This window comes from Trachurus trachurus (assembly GCF_905171665.1).
Source record: "Trachurus trachurus genome assembly, chromosome: 6".
Taxonomy (NCBI): Eukaryota; Metazoa; Chordata; class Actinopteri; order Carangiformes; family Carangidae; genus Trachurus; species Trachurus trachurus.
The window spans coordinates 34,837,390-34,853,903 of record NC_139897.1 but is presented as its reverse complement, the minus strand read 5'-3'; positions in this window follow the sequence as shown (position 1 = coordinate 34,853,903).

Sequence of the window (16,514 nt, the reverse complement as noted above, 5' to 3'; positions counted from 1 at the left end):
TATAAAGTGTGTAAAGACGATGAGCATGTTCAGTCTGTTTGTATGAAGAATAAAAATATTAAAACAACTCTCAATCCCATAATAATATCTGACTAAGTAAACCATCACAGGTTAAATGATTCTACTCTGACATGTTGTTTCCTGTTCTAATGATAGTTTCACTGAGTCAAGAAGTAAATAAGTTTTTTTCCCCTATGAAACATTTTAAAGAACAAACAGTAAAAACATCAGAGTTTATAAAGTGCAGAGTGATTCAAGCAGCAGCAAAATGGAGGAGAAATAAAAATGAAATACTAACTAACACCTACGTATCAATTAAATTCAGCTTCCACTGTCAAAGTTTTCAATGACGGAAAGAAAATTAAAAATTAAAGTCTTTAGAAATGACTCATCAAAATATTTATATAAATAAATGTCATCAATGTCTTTGTAAACTTTAGGGCGTTGCTCGGCGCCGTGTAAATGACGTCACGGCGGCACTAGTGATACTCAGTTGTAATGGAAACAACCAAACCGAGCCGAGCCGTGCTAGTGGAAATGGAAATGCGAGCACCTAAAAAACTCTATAATTCACAGCAGCGGCGGCTCTCTGCTAGCCTGGCTCTCGCCAGACCCTTGTAGTTCCGCAAAGCTCCACCAGAGGCGCTACGCTCAGCTTCACACAAGGGTCTGGACTCGAGGCCAATGCAAACTTCTTCCCCGGAGCAAAAAATAATGAACCAATCAGGATCGCCGGGCGGGACTTTCTGAGGTGTGACGTAGCGCTGAAGCGACTGTTTGAGTCAAACAACAATGGCGGCTCGCAGTGAGGAGTCGTGCGTTGGCATTGATTCTGCTATTTCAACTGTTTTGTCGAATCTATCGAATATTAATTCTTTGAAAGATGAACAGAGAACGGTTTTGAAGGCATTTATTGGTGGCAAGGATGTTTTCGCTCTTCTTCCGACCGAAGAAGTAGCACGTCATTCAAGATAACGGACAAGTGGTTTATCCAATCACATACAAGATTTTTTTACAAGGCCCCGCCTTCTGAAATGAATCGCCTATGGAGCAGTCCCAGACCCTTGTGTGGAGCTCAGCGTAGCTTTGCGGAACTACAAGGGTCTGGCGAGAGTCAGGCTAGCTCTCTGCAGCCGTTGTTTGCTGTAGTAGTTCACCGTGACAGTGAGACTTTACATATACAGCTAGATGCAGTATTGTATAGTTCGTTGCGGTGGCTGAGTGGCAGTGTCGCCGCCTTGTACGTAGGAGACCTGTGTTCTAATCCCGCTGTGGTCTTTTTTTTCTTTTTCTTTTTCTTTTCCTTTTTCTTTGTTTTAAACTTTATTCACATTTCGGTTTACGTTCAAATTTACTCACCGGAGGAAACACAAGCTTGCACGTGAAACCTGACGTGAGCTTCGTGTTTTGACATCACCTTTCTGTCTCCCTTGCCCCTGACCATAGATGGGCAACTAGGCAACCTTAACCTCAGGCAACTCGTCAACGCGGCCGCCATCTTGGTCCAGTGGAGCCGTGTCTACTTACTGCATCAGTCAACAGAGGCAGACGTCCATCAATCATTAAAATCACCTTAACTCACCGAATATTCAACCGATTTTCAAGCCGTTTGGTTTATTATAAATGTCAGACATATATTTATGATACAACAACAAAAAAACATTGTTTGAATTTTTTTTTCTAATTTTTGTTTTTATGTATTAAAGGGATAGTTCAACATTTTTGAAAATTGGCCCATCGCCATGATCCCCCTAGTAATAGCAGTAGGTTCGTTACCTTTAATTGTTGGTCCAAGCTGCTTTTAGATCGGGGGAGAAGAATACCGAGCGGCGCAGCTACACTACGGAGGCTAATGGAATTTCTTGGTTTTGCTCATCAAACTCAGCAAATACACAACCAAAAAACTCAAAAACGCTGTGGTGGACAAGTTGTGACCTGCACATTCACCACGCTATGAGATAATAGCGGAAAGTTAAGAGAAGTGAAGCAAATACTCGGAACTACTTTCTTCAGTGAACCACTGGTCGGAGGGACACAGTGTGCGCACCTCAGCCAGTGCCGTAGTATACGGACGTATCTGCAGTAAACAGGCGCTTTTGAAATCACTCCGCCGAGCAGCCGTCTAGAGTGTAAAGTCCGACTTTGCCTCTAAAACAACTCCATCTCGCAACTTTCCGCTATTATCTCATAGCGTGGTGAATGTGCAGGTCACAACTTGTCCACCACAGCGTTTTTGAGTTTTTTGGTTGTGTATTTGCTGAGTTTGATGAGCAAAACCAAGAAATTCCATTAGCCTCCGTAGTGTAGCTGCGCCGCTCAGTATTCTTCTCCCCCGATCTAAAAGCAGCTTGGACCAACAATTAAAGGTAACGAACCTACTGCTATTACTAGGGGGATCATGGCGATGGGCCAATTTTCAAAAATGTTGAACTATCCCTTTAAGCATACACTTAGATACTCAGACACACACCCACATGCATAAATACACTGAAATTTGTTCTACAAGGGTCTGACCGGGTCTGACTGCTGGTCAGACGTATATTATTGTCTATGGTCAGAACCCCGGACTTTTAACGCAAAGAAAATTGATTTTGAGCCCACTCTGGATCATAAAATGAATGTAGCCTAATAACTCATCTATCAGACGATGTAGCTAAACTTTGTGCAAAATTCTATTTTTGAGTAAATCCGAGATGAAAGTGTGTATTTTTTTTTCCACATTGGATAATGCAGGCGCACGGATTATACGTCAGCCTGTACACGATTCATCAGCCACTGATATTGGATCCGTCATCCGTCATTCAAACGTCTGAGACACACACACACACGGAGCTAGGCCTCGCCCCAAACATTGAATATCCCACCCGCTAGATAACGACCAATCAAATTCGTTTTCCTTACTCGGGTAAACTCGTGTTGCAGCTCGTGACAACTCGGCACAACAAACAGGACAAATGGCCATTTCTGCTACGTCATTACGTAGCTGACCGGATGCTACGTAGTATGACGACCATCCGGCTACAACATGGCGGCGACGGTCACAAACAACATGGGCCAACAAGTTAGTTTTCTTATTTTTAAACACCTGTAACATGTAGCACTACTACAGATTAGGAAGTTGTTTGTGATTTGGATATGTGTTGACTAGACTCACACTCAAGACTTACGTGTGCATACTAGTCCACTCGAGACTAGTGTAGCCGATGTCGTAGCTGATCCTCTTTTCTCCTCTGCCCCACGTGGGATTCGATCCTACGACCTCCTGCACCGGAAGCAGCGATGCTAGCCTCTTCGCCAGGAGTCAGGCAACAGCTGGGCAGGTTTAGGTCCTTTATAGTCTTCTTGCCAACAATGAGTACCCCAAAGTTAGAGTTAGTTAGAAATATATATTTCTCCCCCTTAAAACTTCCACTTGGTTTTGAGTTCCCTCAACCGTAAATTGCCCTCGTTGAGGGAAAGTGGCTGAAAATCTTTCCCTATGGAAATAGTGTAGTGAACATAGCGAACGTAGCGAACGTGATAACATCTACGTCACATGTTTACAATTATACCGGTGGAGCGTGCTACTATTTTCATTCAGGAAACATGCCAGCGGTTCCAGATGTTGTGTTGCCTGTTGCGTTGGCTGTGTTTGTTTATCTCAGTCTAAACACTTTCTGTAATTAGTCATGGTTATCATAGATTAGCCGGGCTAACGGTTAGCTAGCTGTTTAACTTTAATAACTCAGTGACTCAATAAACGCTCCATGAACAAATATTTTCTCCAGCGGATATCTGAGTTACAGCATGATTGAGCTAACTGGAGTAGTTTTTTTATTTTATTTTATTTTTTAACCTTTATTTAAAGGGACAGTATGTGAGATTTACCCCCATCTAGCGGTGCGGTTGCATGTCGGCACGTATTCTTGCTGTTGCGTTTACGTAAACTCGGGCAGAAGTCAGAAAAACAACACACGCTGCATGTATCAGGATAAACAAGCCTCTATGTAAACAAACGGTCCGCCAGCACGAGGCAAAACAATACAGGCGTGACAATATGTTGTCATGGTGATGTCGTATTGTTTACCCGACCCACGTTTTACCGGCTTTCTCTCGTCGAGTAAAATAACATCCAGTCGGTTTGCCGACGGCGTCACTCACGGCGTCATTCAGGTGTCTGACTGCACCTGAAGGCAACACCAGTGCCTCCGTCCTTCCTCACACTAGCTACACGGTGGTGACAGTTTTAACAGGCGCTGTCTGGAAAACTTTCTCCCCGAGCCGAGAAGCTCCGGCGGCCCGAGTTTGAGGTTACTTACAGCCACGGTGACACTGAACGTAAAACATGGCGATTCAACATGGCAGAGAAGGTTCGGTGAACCCCCCCCTGTATGTTTGTAACGACTTGTAACATCTCATTCTAAGGTACGAGAAAGCGCTCGTTTGTATGCGATATTTGATTTTTGTCAATAAAAAGCCAATAAAGTCCCATACTGTCCCTTTAATCAGGCAAGCAAATTAAGAACAAAATTCTTATTTTCAAGTGCAGCCTGAATGAAGGGGAGGGGGAGGGGAGTGCTAAAAGTGAAAACAAAGTTAATAAATTACACAGAGAAATTCTATATAATACAATACATACAATAAATCAATATAATCAATTTAATACAATACAATACAATGCAATTAATCAATGGGGCATGACAAGAAGCCTGTTAGCAAGTGCAGGAGTCAACTGTGATTTGTAGTAAATTTTGTTTGAAAACAGAGAGAGACGTGAGGACAGAAAGTTTAAGGTGTTTTGTAGGTAGGTAAGGTGTTCCAGTTGAAGGCTGCAGCGAACCGGAAGGCACTGCGTCCGAAGACGGTGCGGACTTTGGGGATGGAGAGGTTGATGAAAGCACTGGACCTTAGATTGTGGGCAGGGTGAGAGAGGTGCAGAAGGGAAGAGAGGTAGAGAGGTGTGATGCCGAGAATGGTTTTGTAAATGAGCAGAAACCAGTGATGCAGCCGTCTGGTGTGAAGGGAAGTCCAGTCTACCAGGTTATAGAGGTCGCAGTGGTGAGTGGTGAATGGAGCCCCAGTGGCAAAACGGATGGCGGAGTGGTGGAGAGGGTCCAGTTTGCTGAGAGTGGAGTGAGATGCAATTCTGTATATGGAGTCACATTCTGACATTTTCAAAATTCAAAATGGCTGTCTAAACCGGAACTGGTGGTTAAAATCTGGTCACTTCCGGTTTAGACAATTTTGAAAATGTCAGAAATGGATTCAGCATCATCAATAACCCCTAAAACCACTCCAATATTGCCCAGATCAGCCAAGTCAATTTTGTTGAAATATTGCCCATATAGGCAATTATGATAATTTATGCTAATTAGGGCCGCGGGCAATCGCACCGGGCACTGGTCCCAACAGCTATGAAATAGCTGCAGGGACCAGTGCTACTGTTATTGTGTGCGTTTTTTCTTATTATTAGTGTGAATGCTTATTGTTATTCTGTTCGGCCATTTTCTGCCTTTTTTCGGCATTTAACTAGTCCTTCATACTTTGTGCTATTTCAACAATTCAAATATCAAAACGTGCGGCCTTTTCGGGACAGGTGTGCTATGACTTTTCTCTTTCATACTATTTATACTTTTTAAAATATTTAACTTTTTCTGCAATTTTTTTCCCCATAGGAATGCATTGAAAACGTCTTCAAACTTTTAAAATCTTCTTACTACTTTGAACCTCTAAAACTTCAGCCTACTTCCTCCCACAGACTCCATTTGTCTTTTTAATTGTAGACAAACTTTTAATCTATTCCCGTATGACTCATTTTATTGATATCTTCAACAGTTTTAGATTGTTGGCTGTTTTAAAATCATTAAAATTTTTGACAAAATCCAGCGTTATGCTAATTATGTCTGTTATGCTAATTGCCCAATATATATAAGTTAGCATCCGGCAGTTTCTGAATACTGGGGACCCATACTATATATTTCTAACATAAAACTTTGGGGTACTCAACATTTCCGGGTTCACAATGGGGCCCTATGGGCTGGCAAGTAGACTATTATGGGTGGAGTGAGTGCACATCCGTTACACTAGTACACTCGGGACACTTGAGACTAGCATGTGCTTATCAAGTGTGAGTGGCAATAAGAGGAACAACTTGGTATGCAATGGAGGAATATATTGACGGAAGTATTGTGTATTGTGCTTACAGATATTGCAAATTTCTATCGAGGGTGTGGGTAATCGTTCTAGATTTCCTGGTGGAGTCGTTACATTTTCCCTCCAGCTTCATCAGGTGAGGTCACTATAGACCTTTTCAGAGAGTATAAACAAAGACAGGTGTTACCAAGGATACGAATTAAGGCTCCATTCCATTCAGGGTGCTGCTCTTATGCATGCTGGCTCATTAGAAAAAGCTCTGCTACACTAAATGGAATGGGGCCTTAATTCGTATCCTTGGTAACACCTGTATTTGGTTATACTCTCTGAAAAGGTCTATACCAGAGATTCCTAAAATACGCATTCATAACTTAATCAAACACCTAATATTGTTTTATTCATTTTTTATTGTGTTTTGCTCACTCCTTGGCCAGGGTGTCACACACGGGATTATCTCCTTTGATGATCAAGCACCACACAGGTTAATTTTAAATCAGGTGCACAACAATTATGCTACATGTGAACTGACTTTTTGTGCTTATTTTAAGATTTACTGTTACTGTTTTACTTGTAGTTCTGTGAGAGTTTCCCTGTGGAACCGTTATGGACAGCCTGACAGCAATAATGGGTAAGAGTAATATCTTTGATTTTGTTAACAAACTTATTACGAACATTGGGAGAAACACTGTTACAACAAGCTGTCTGGGACTTCTGAATGCTCTTTGTAAAACCTTTGTATTTTATTTGACTTTAGTGGAATCAGATTGTGTTCAGAATCCTTCACACCAAAAAAATATGTAGGCCTATATTAATCAACAGGGGCGCCGCTAGGGATTTTGGGCCCGATTAAAAGAATCTTTACAGGGCCCCCAACACAGCGGTGACATTTTTTTGATGCTATTTTACATACAATTATGCATTTAAATGGTATTTTTGACTATCAGTCGGCTGTACACACCACAGATTTTCTCTTCTGTTCTTACTGCACGTCTTCTATCTAATTTTTTAAAAGGGTTTATGCTTTTTAAACCATATTTTTTGTAAGAATTAGTATCATGTGTGTATCTTCTCCTCTTTAGGAAAATATTTGAGTTGCAGCATCGCTGTGGTCCATTTGATTGACATGATTGCAGCTGATCCAGTCGGACTGAACCATTTTACATAAATGGGGGGGGGGTTGATGTTTCCAAAACAAATAAAGTTGAAAGTTGAAAGGACATTGAAAATAAAACATTTGTGATTATATGTTAGTTAAAGCAGAAGTGAGTGATATATTTGTGTTAATATAAGTCTTAAATAGTTATATCTTCCGACAGCAATCACTTCTATAGAGTGTTTGGTCTGAAACACGGGTCTGTCAGTCACTCTGCTCTGCTCTGAGCCGAAGAGAAAACATTTATCGTATCCTACAGTTTTTATCCAATGAGGAGAGAGAACGGCATGCAGGGCTGTGTGTGCAGCCAAGGAACGCCGTGAATGTGGTGACGTAGCGACGAGGACTGTTATGGTGCGTTCAAGGAAACTCGTATTTTTCCGACCGTGAAGTGGTACCAGTTCGATCTGGTACGAGTTCACGGGTCAGAAGTTACGAGTGGCCGTTATAGTGACTTTCACCGGTAAAACAGGTCGGAAAAACACGAGTGGGTTGCCTGGAACGCTACAAAGTCGTAAGTCGTGACTTGAAGCTGTAATTTACGATTTCAAAAGCCTGCCTGGAACGCAGCATTAGCCAAAACCACCGGATCACTCACTTCTGCTTTAATAACTTAGTGTCATTATTTTTTCTGTATTATCATTTCATCATCATTAGGGGCCTCTCTGGGCCCCCCTGAATCATGGGCCCCTAGAATCCGTCTCCTTTACCCCCCCTTTTCGGCGCCCCAGTTAATCAACTCAGAAACAGTAAATAACATACCACATACCAAGTACAGTACACTCAGAGAACACAGACCTCCACAAAGCCAATGTCAAACAACAAAAATGTAACAAGACCCCTCATGACTCACCATCCCTCCATCAAGTAAAAAAAAAAAGAAGAAAAGTACAGCTCAGTACTTTTTGCATAATTGTGCTGACAAACCTAGACACATGTGAAACCATAACCTCCTTGGCTGATGTAATGAAATGTAATGTTTTCCCCTTTTATCATATTGCTAACATGTGACACATTAACAATCAGAAACTGGACAGAACTGATTTAATCCAGTATTACTTGTCTACACTTTGCATTAGTATTTACAGTATAGCTACTTGTTAGCAGCAGTAGTAATCAGATGTTTTGAGTATTTGCCATCTTGAGTTGCAGTGTGTTGGTCATCTATGATTATTAAATGATTTAGTAATTCATCAAATATTCTTTCTGAAGCAATTCACCACAACCTGGTTCCCTCGATGACCAGGAAGTCCCCATGGAGGTGGATTAGCAGGTGTAAAGAAAACATTTTTGCAAGGTACTGCAGTGCTCTCACGGGCTGCTGAAGCCTCTTTCCCACTAATAACTACTGTGAATACAACATTTGAGTAAAGTATGTGTGCCCTCCTTTGAAAACTGTATTAAGAGTTTTTCTCAATTGATCGGTCGACTTTCATTATAAGTATGTGACTGGTAGATAATGCAGGCTACTATTTTAATTCATGTATGTTTAGGGTTATCAAGGCAATCTAAACTTCTGTTTCATTTCCCACAGCTTGATGAGGATCCACAAGAGAAACCTTCAACGAAGCTTGGGTTTTTGCTCTTTTCTGTTGTGAAACAACTTTCTAATCGATTCAGTTCCATTTGGTCAAACTGTTCCTATTAAACAAATAAGCATGTACCTCATGTTCCTTTTCATCACTGTATAAAAATCTGCTCCTACTGTATCATCAATCTGGGTCCAGTCTCTTGAGACCCCCATGGTTTAAAGACACTGCACCCTATTTGGCCGAATAGCGAGACTTGGTCTCTGAATCTCTTGGATGTTCATACTAATCTGATTTGCTATTCTGTAATAAATTCTATAAATCTCAGTGAGACTTATTGTTGTCTTCACTCCCTCACCATAGAGCAAACTTTTTGCCTCTACAACTTCCACCAAAGTTTTTTCAAAACACAAAATGAGTTTTTAAATCTGTACTCTCTTTTAAATAAATACATCTTCAGCTTGAATCAGAGGGCTACATTTGTTTTTGTTCGTATCCTGTTTGTTCTGTCAATTTATTGTCAGTTTGTTACAGTATACAACTTCTTACACTTCACAAACATATACAAAAAGGTCCATATGTTCATTTATCATGTCCATGTTTTCATATTTGTAAGTAAAATTACTGAATTGCTTGGAACCATAATGAAAAAAGATGTTTCTATATAAATGAGAAAATATGCTTCTTCTTTTTTTAACTCATGTTACCCCAGCTACTGCAGAGGTTTTTTGACAGACCATTCCTTTCTTAATGTATTGATTCCTTATTTATTCTTTTTTTTCTCAATTTTCTATCATTTACCACTTTTGAAAGTTACAAATCAAGCTCAGATCCTCATTGTTAATCAGGGGTACTATCGTCAGTGGTCCATTAAAATCAGTCACCAAAACAGCCTTCAATCAGCTTCAGAACATATCCAGAATTAAGGGTTTTATGTCCCAAACTGATCAGGAGAAGCTGATTCATGCTTTTATCTCCAGTAGACTAGACTACTGTAACGGTCTTCTGACCGGTCTCCCCATCAAACAGCTGCAGCTCATTCAGAACGCTGCAGCTCGAGTTTTAACCAGAACAAAGAGATCAGAGCAGTAAGTCTTTACATTGGCTCCCAGTCAGCTACAGAATAGATTTTAAAGTTCTGCTAATGGTCTACAAATCACTGAATGGTTTAGGTCCAGAATACATGAATGACATTATTAGTAGAATTTTTTTTAAACATCTCCAGTAATTTGTTTCTCTTACACACATTTCGATTTGAGGAGTTTGATCTCCTAATGGAAATTTCAGGATTCAACCCTTACATTTAAACCCAGTAGAGCTCTGAGATCTACTGACTCAGGTCAGATAGTGGAGCTCAGAGTTCAGACCAGACATGGTGAAGCAGCATTTAGCTGTGATGCTGCAACAACTGGAACAAACTACCAGCAGAACTGAAATCAGCCCCAACTGTCAGCACTTTTAAATCCAGGTTAAAAACATTTCTCTTTTCATGTGCTTATGGACGAGCTCTTTTAACGAACTTTAAATCTTACCGGTAATTTTGGATTTGCAATGTTAAGTCCTTTTAATTGTTTTAGTACAAATCAATATTTCATGCTACAAACTCACTCACAAAATCACACTTTTTTCCTGTAGGCTACTTTCTTTTATTCTTTTTTCTTGCTTTTAAATTTATGTTAATGTTTCCAATTTTTACTATTTGGGGTTTTATTTTTATTTTATCTTTTTATGTTTGTTTTTTTTATGTTTCCAATTCTTATTGTTGAATGTTTTGTTTTTATGTAAAGCACATTGAGTTGCCCCTTGGTATGAAATGCGCTGTATAAATAAAGCTGCCTTGCCTAAAACCAGTTACTCTCAATCTGACATATGCACTACAAAGTGTAAAACAAACAATAACACTGGCTCAATACAGTGACTTCTAACAAAGATTCCTTTGTTACTGAAAAGGACATCAGTGTTGAAGATTCCTTGTCATTTTTCCATCTAAATATAAGGAGTTTACCAAAACATTTTGATGACCTTATTGATTATTTTTCTCTATTTTCAATTCAGTTTAAGATAATTGCCTTAACAGAAACTTGGTTGACAAAAGAGAAAGTATCCCAGTTTAACATCCAGGGCTATAATCATATTCCTTGTCACAGACAGGACAGGATTGGTGGTGGTGTATCTTTGTTTCTGCAGGAGGAACTTAAATTCTCTCTTCGCCCTGACCTTACAACTCCCCTTGAAAAGGAAGCTGAAGCCATATTTATTGAACTTACTGTGCACAAGACCAAGGTTATTATTGGCTGCATTTATAGGCCCCCAGATTCCAACCATAATTCATTTATTCATTGTTTAACTGTTTCATTGAGTAAAATATTATCAGAGAAGAAATTATGTTATTTGTTGGGTGATTTTAATATAAATCTGATGCAACCCCAATCCTGTACTTTTGCTGACCATTTGAATACCTCTGCTTTTTATCCTCTCATTACCAAACCTACAAGAATTACAGCTACAAATAGAACTCTTATTGATAACATACTAACTAATTCAGTTGAGGGCCCGGGGATATCCGGTGTTCTGCTTGCTGATCTCTCTGACCACCTCCCCCTGTTCCACTTAACACACACTGTTGCTCCTTTCAAAAAAGGCAAGCCAGCAACCTCTCATAGAAACTTCTGCCAGGCTAACATAGCTAAGTTCATTCTGTCCCTCTATGAAAATTCATGGCATTCGTTGGAGATGGAAGTCGATGCCCAGAAAGCATATGATATATTTTTTAAATTATTTTCTAAATTATTTGATATTGCTTTCCCCTACCAGAATACAAAAAGGTGCCCCCAAAAAATCTAAATCTTGGCTCACCAAGGGTCTAAAGAAATCAATAAGAAAAAAGCATAAACTTTATAAAACATACCTAACCAGCCCATCTCCACTGAATTTTAAGTCTTATTCCTCTTATAGGAACAAACTTCATCATCTCCTCCGAATTGCTAAGAGACAACATTATGAAACTAAATTTACTGAGTCTGGTAATAATATGAAGTCAACTTGGTCAATTATCAATGAGATCATGAAAAAGACTCCTCCCAATAAAATATCATGTGATGAATTTCAAGTGGGACTGGAAAGTAAGTTAGTAACTGACCCTGTAGAAATTGCTGATGGATTTAATGATTTTTTTGTTAACATTGGACCCTCACTTGCTGCCAGTATACCTCATAGTTCTATGACACTTCCTGAAATACAGGCTCCTCCTAAACCTTTCAGGTTCAGGATGATTGGGAAGGCTGAGCTTGAGGACATTGTGACTAAACTCAAACCTAAAGGAGCTGGTCATGATGGACTGAAGCCTAGTCTTCTCAAGAAATGCTTGCCTGCCATTATGAAACCTCTTCTTCACATATTGAATTGCTCACTTGCTACAGGTCGTTGTCCTGACCAGTTCAAATGGGCCAGAGTCATCCCAGTACACAAATCTGATGAAAAGTGTAAGTACTCAAATTATAGACCAATATCCATTTTGCCTTGTTTGGCCAAAGTACTTGAAAGAATTGTGTACAATAGACTAACAGAGTATTTAAATGAATCCAATCTCCTCTATTCTCATCAATATGGATTTAGAGAAAAACACTCCACTGCGATGGCTCTGGTTCAACTAATTGATAGATTTTCAACGGCATTGGATAATAATGAATTTACTATTGGGGTTTTTATAGACCTGTCTAAAGCCTTCGATACCGTTGATCATAGTCTTCTGGTTAAAAAATTGCAGATGTATGGTATTGGGGAAATTGAGCTTCAATGGTTCTGTGACTATCTGAACAACCGTAAACAGTTTGTTTCTTGGAATGGTTTTGATTCTAGCTATAGGAAGTTAACATGTGGTTTGCCGCAAGGATCCATTCTTGGTCCTTTGCTTTTTATTATTTATGTAAATGATTTATATCTGGTTTCAAAAAGCATGTTTTTTGTCAATTTTGCTGATGATACGAATATGTTTCTGTCGAATCGAAGTTATGAAGACCTAATTACTCAAACAAATGTTGAACTTACAAAAGTTAATCTTTGGTTCCAAAGAAATAAATTATCTCTAAATATTAAAAAAACTTCATACATGTTAGTCGTACCAAAAAATAAGAAAAAGATTCCTTATGATAAAGATGTCTATATATTCAGTCATTCTCTTATTAGAGTGCAATATGCCAAGTTTCTGGGTATTTATATTGATGAAAAATTAAATTGGAAAAAACATATATCATTCATCTGTAACAAAGTTGCTAAGAACATTGGTGTCATCAGCAGGATAAGACATGTTTTACCCAGAAAAATCCTTATATCACTTTATTATACTTTAATATATCCTTTTCTCACTTATTGCAATCTTGTATGGGCAAACACTTACAAAACAAACCTCAAACACCTTGTTACTTTACAGAAACGATTTGTTAGAATGGTTACATACTCTGAGCCACTTGCAAGTTCTGGTCCACTGTTTCAAAAACTTAATTTCTTGAATGTTTATGATATCAATGTGTATCAGATTTGTTTATTTGTGTTTCAGCATAGAATGAATATTTTACCTTGTAGTTTCTCTCACATATTTATGTCCAACAACCAAGTCCATAGCTACCAGACACGAAACTCTTCCAACCTCCACACTGCCTTCTTTAGAACTGCTCTTGGTCAATTTTCAATTCGTTATCAAGGTCCACGTCTCTGGAATCAACTACCTGACAATCTGAAAAAAAATATTAACTTAACATCATTTAAAAAGGCTCTCAAAAAGTACCTCATCAGTCAAACCATGTATCATCAAACATAAGACAATTATTGTTGTGTTTCTCCTCTCTCTCTCTCTCGCCCCTCTCTCTCTCTCTCTCTCTCTCTCTCTCTCTCTCTCCTTATGAGCTTATTCATTATTTTTGTTTTGTATTATTCATTTATGTATGTAGCCTATTCTTCCTTATATTTTACTGTTTAATCCCTACACTTTTCTACTTATTTCTCATTATTGTTCAATTATTTTCCTATGTTGTTTTATAACTGTAACAAATTTGATATTTTAATATGTTGGGTGAGGTTTTCATATAAGCCCTCTTGGGTTTCATACCTCCCCTTTGCACATCCCAGTAATGTTGATTGTTCATGTTGTTTATTTATATGATATTGTTTGTGCTAAATAAATAAAAATAAATAAAAAAAATACAGAATTGATTCTGTAGGCTGCAATCAGCGGCTTTGCCACTAGATGTCACAATATCTTACACAATGTGAAACTGTCACTGTTACTCTTCACTGCACTTTGTAGCTTCTTATGTGCTTCCAGCATCTTAGCAACAGCTGTAGACATGAGCAGAAAGATATTTTCACACGTAAACAGAAAGCAAGTGATGACCAATATGACAGGCTCTTCAGGAAGCCGGTTCAGACTCAGAGTACCTCTGGCCAAAATAAAAAGACATACTCTTTTACCCCCACTGCAGTGCACATTATGAACGAGAGGAAATAGACACTGGGTTTAGGACAAGCTGCACTTGCTTTTATTACAACTGTTTTATGTGAGTTACCGTATGTATACATGTAAAATCCACATTTGAACTTGTAAGCTTATACATTTGGTGTATGTTTTATTGTTTTGAGCCCAAACTGAAGGCGATTTTCTGTCACTTGTGATGGACAATAAAGATATTTGAATTGAATTGAATACTACAGAAGTAAAACCAAACACCTGTGGTCTGAACCTAGATGGTGCAACAGCTTTATATCTATTAGGAACAGAATAGGCATTACTCACCAGGTTATTTTCAATGAACCAAGGGAACAAAAATTTCAAGAACAGCGGTCATGAAACATCCGGGCAGTTACATGTTGGTGGTCTCCTTGAATAGGTGCCTTCAGGAGAAACCTGGTGACCTGAACATGAACCACAGCAATAAAAGACACATTGTTATAATATTGTACAGCTTAATTACTGACAAAAGTGGCAGTAGACAGTACCAGAGCGATTGATATAAGTTAATATATCGCTCTGGACAGTACTAAACAGTCAAATTTGGGGTTCGCCTACGATAGAGAGCTTCATACTGGTAAACAAAAAAACTAGCTTGGCACATCATGTAGGTAATGCTAACTAAAATATCAAGTTGCCCTGTGCGTTTAGCCCCTCCCTCGAGAGAGCAGCCACTTTGAGTAACAAGGTGTCGACATATATAAAAACAATCAGTGTCTAAACGTTGCTGTTCATTTGCAGTTTCTGGTTCTAGCTACTAGAGTGTTTTGAAAAGCTGTCACCGATGACCAATACTGGTGGAGTGCAGCGGGAAACGAGTCCCGCGGTAAGTAACAGGTGCATAGTCCCACATGCTCATATTTACTGTATAAAATATATTAAAGATTCATATAAAATAGTAAATGTGTTCAAATGCAATAAAAACAGGTGTGTGTCATAAAGGAGGCTGAGCTCTACCATCCTGTGTTGGTTTTGAGTCAACACGTCACATGACCTGGGAGTTATTGAGCTCTAACGCTTTATATATTTTATACAGTAAATATGAGTGTTATAGCTCAATAACTCCCAGGTCATGTGACGTGTTGACTCAAAACCAACACAGGATGGTAGAGCTCAGCCTCCTTTATGACACACACCTGTTTTTATTGCATTTGAACACGAAGGAGCGAATGTCTGTCAAATATCCAACTTAAAACTAACTTCACTGCAGTGAAATATACACTTTTTAAGTTCCTACCCCTTTTTAACTCATCACGGTTTAATATATTTTTGAATTGTTGCTAATAATATGTAAGCTCTTTGATAAGTGCTCTATAAATAAATAGGGTTCCTATGCAAGTATGGAAAGTATGGAAAAGTATGGAATTTGATTTTATACATTTCCAGGTCTCTAAAAGTATGGAAAATGGAAACTATTGTATGGAAATATATTTATTTTATTTATCTTATCTTGGTTTGGTCTTATCTGAAGTGATTTGGGTTAATTATTTTGTATGTGCTATTGTATCTAGCTACAATCTCCTGGAGATTATTTGGTTGCATAATGGCGTACCCATTCAGAATAATGATAAATTGCATGCTTTTTTTTAATATTATGCACATCTATTTACTTAAATATGACTAATTATTTGATTTTCTTTTACCGAGAAGTCTGGAGATTAGGGTCTGGAAAAAGTAATTTTTTTTGTAAGCATGAGGTTTAACAAACACATGACAGAAATTCATTAAACACTGAACAGACCAGGGGATAGGCTACTGCAGTTCATTGTCAGTCCTTTCAAGAGTCAAATTAAATGCAAAGTTTTCAACAGGTTGAGAGTCTTCTCAGCTTTGTTGCTGTTAATCAGTCCAAGTAAGGTGCCATATTGCTGCAAGAGAGCTTAACAATGAAACGAAGAAAGCAGCTGGGTTTCCACCCAGACCATTTGAATATGAAACTTTCCAAGAATAATTAGAAGTTGTATTATGTCTAGTAGGCAGTGTTGCTCTCCATCCCACCGAAAACAAAATACAGCATTACATCAAACACATTAAATTGTATAGTAATATTAATTTTTCCATTTACAAAGTCTTGCATATCATTCCAAAATTTCTTTGAGTGATGACAGTGATAAAGTCTCACTCTTTGACCGGAAACGCGCTTCCTCTCTGCTTTTTGCGCATGCGCAGTGTCCCGTCGGGAGGAGTAAGGGGGGGT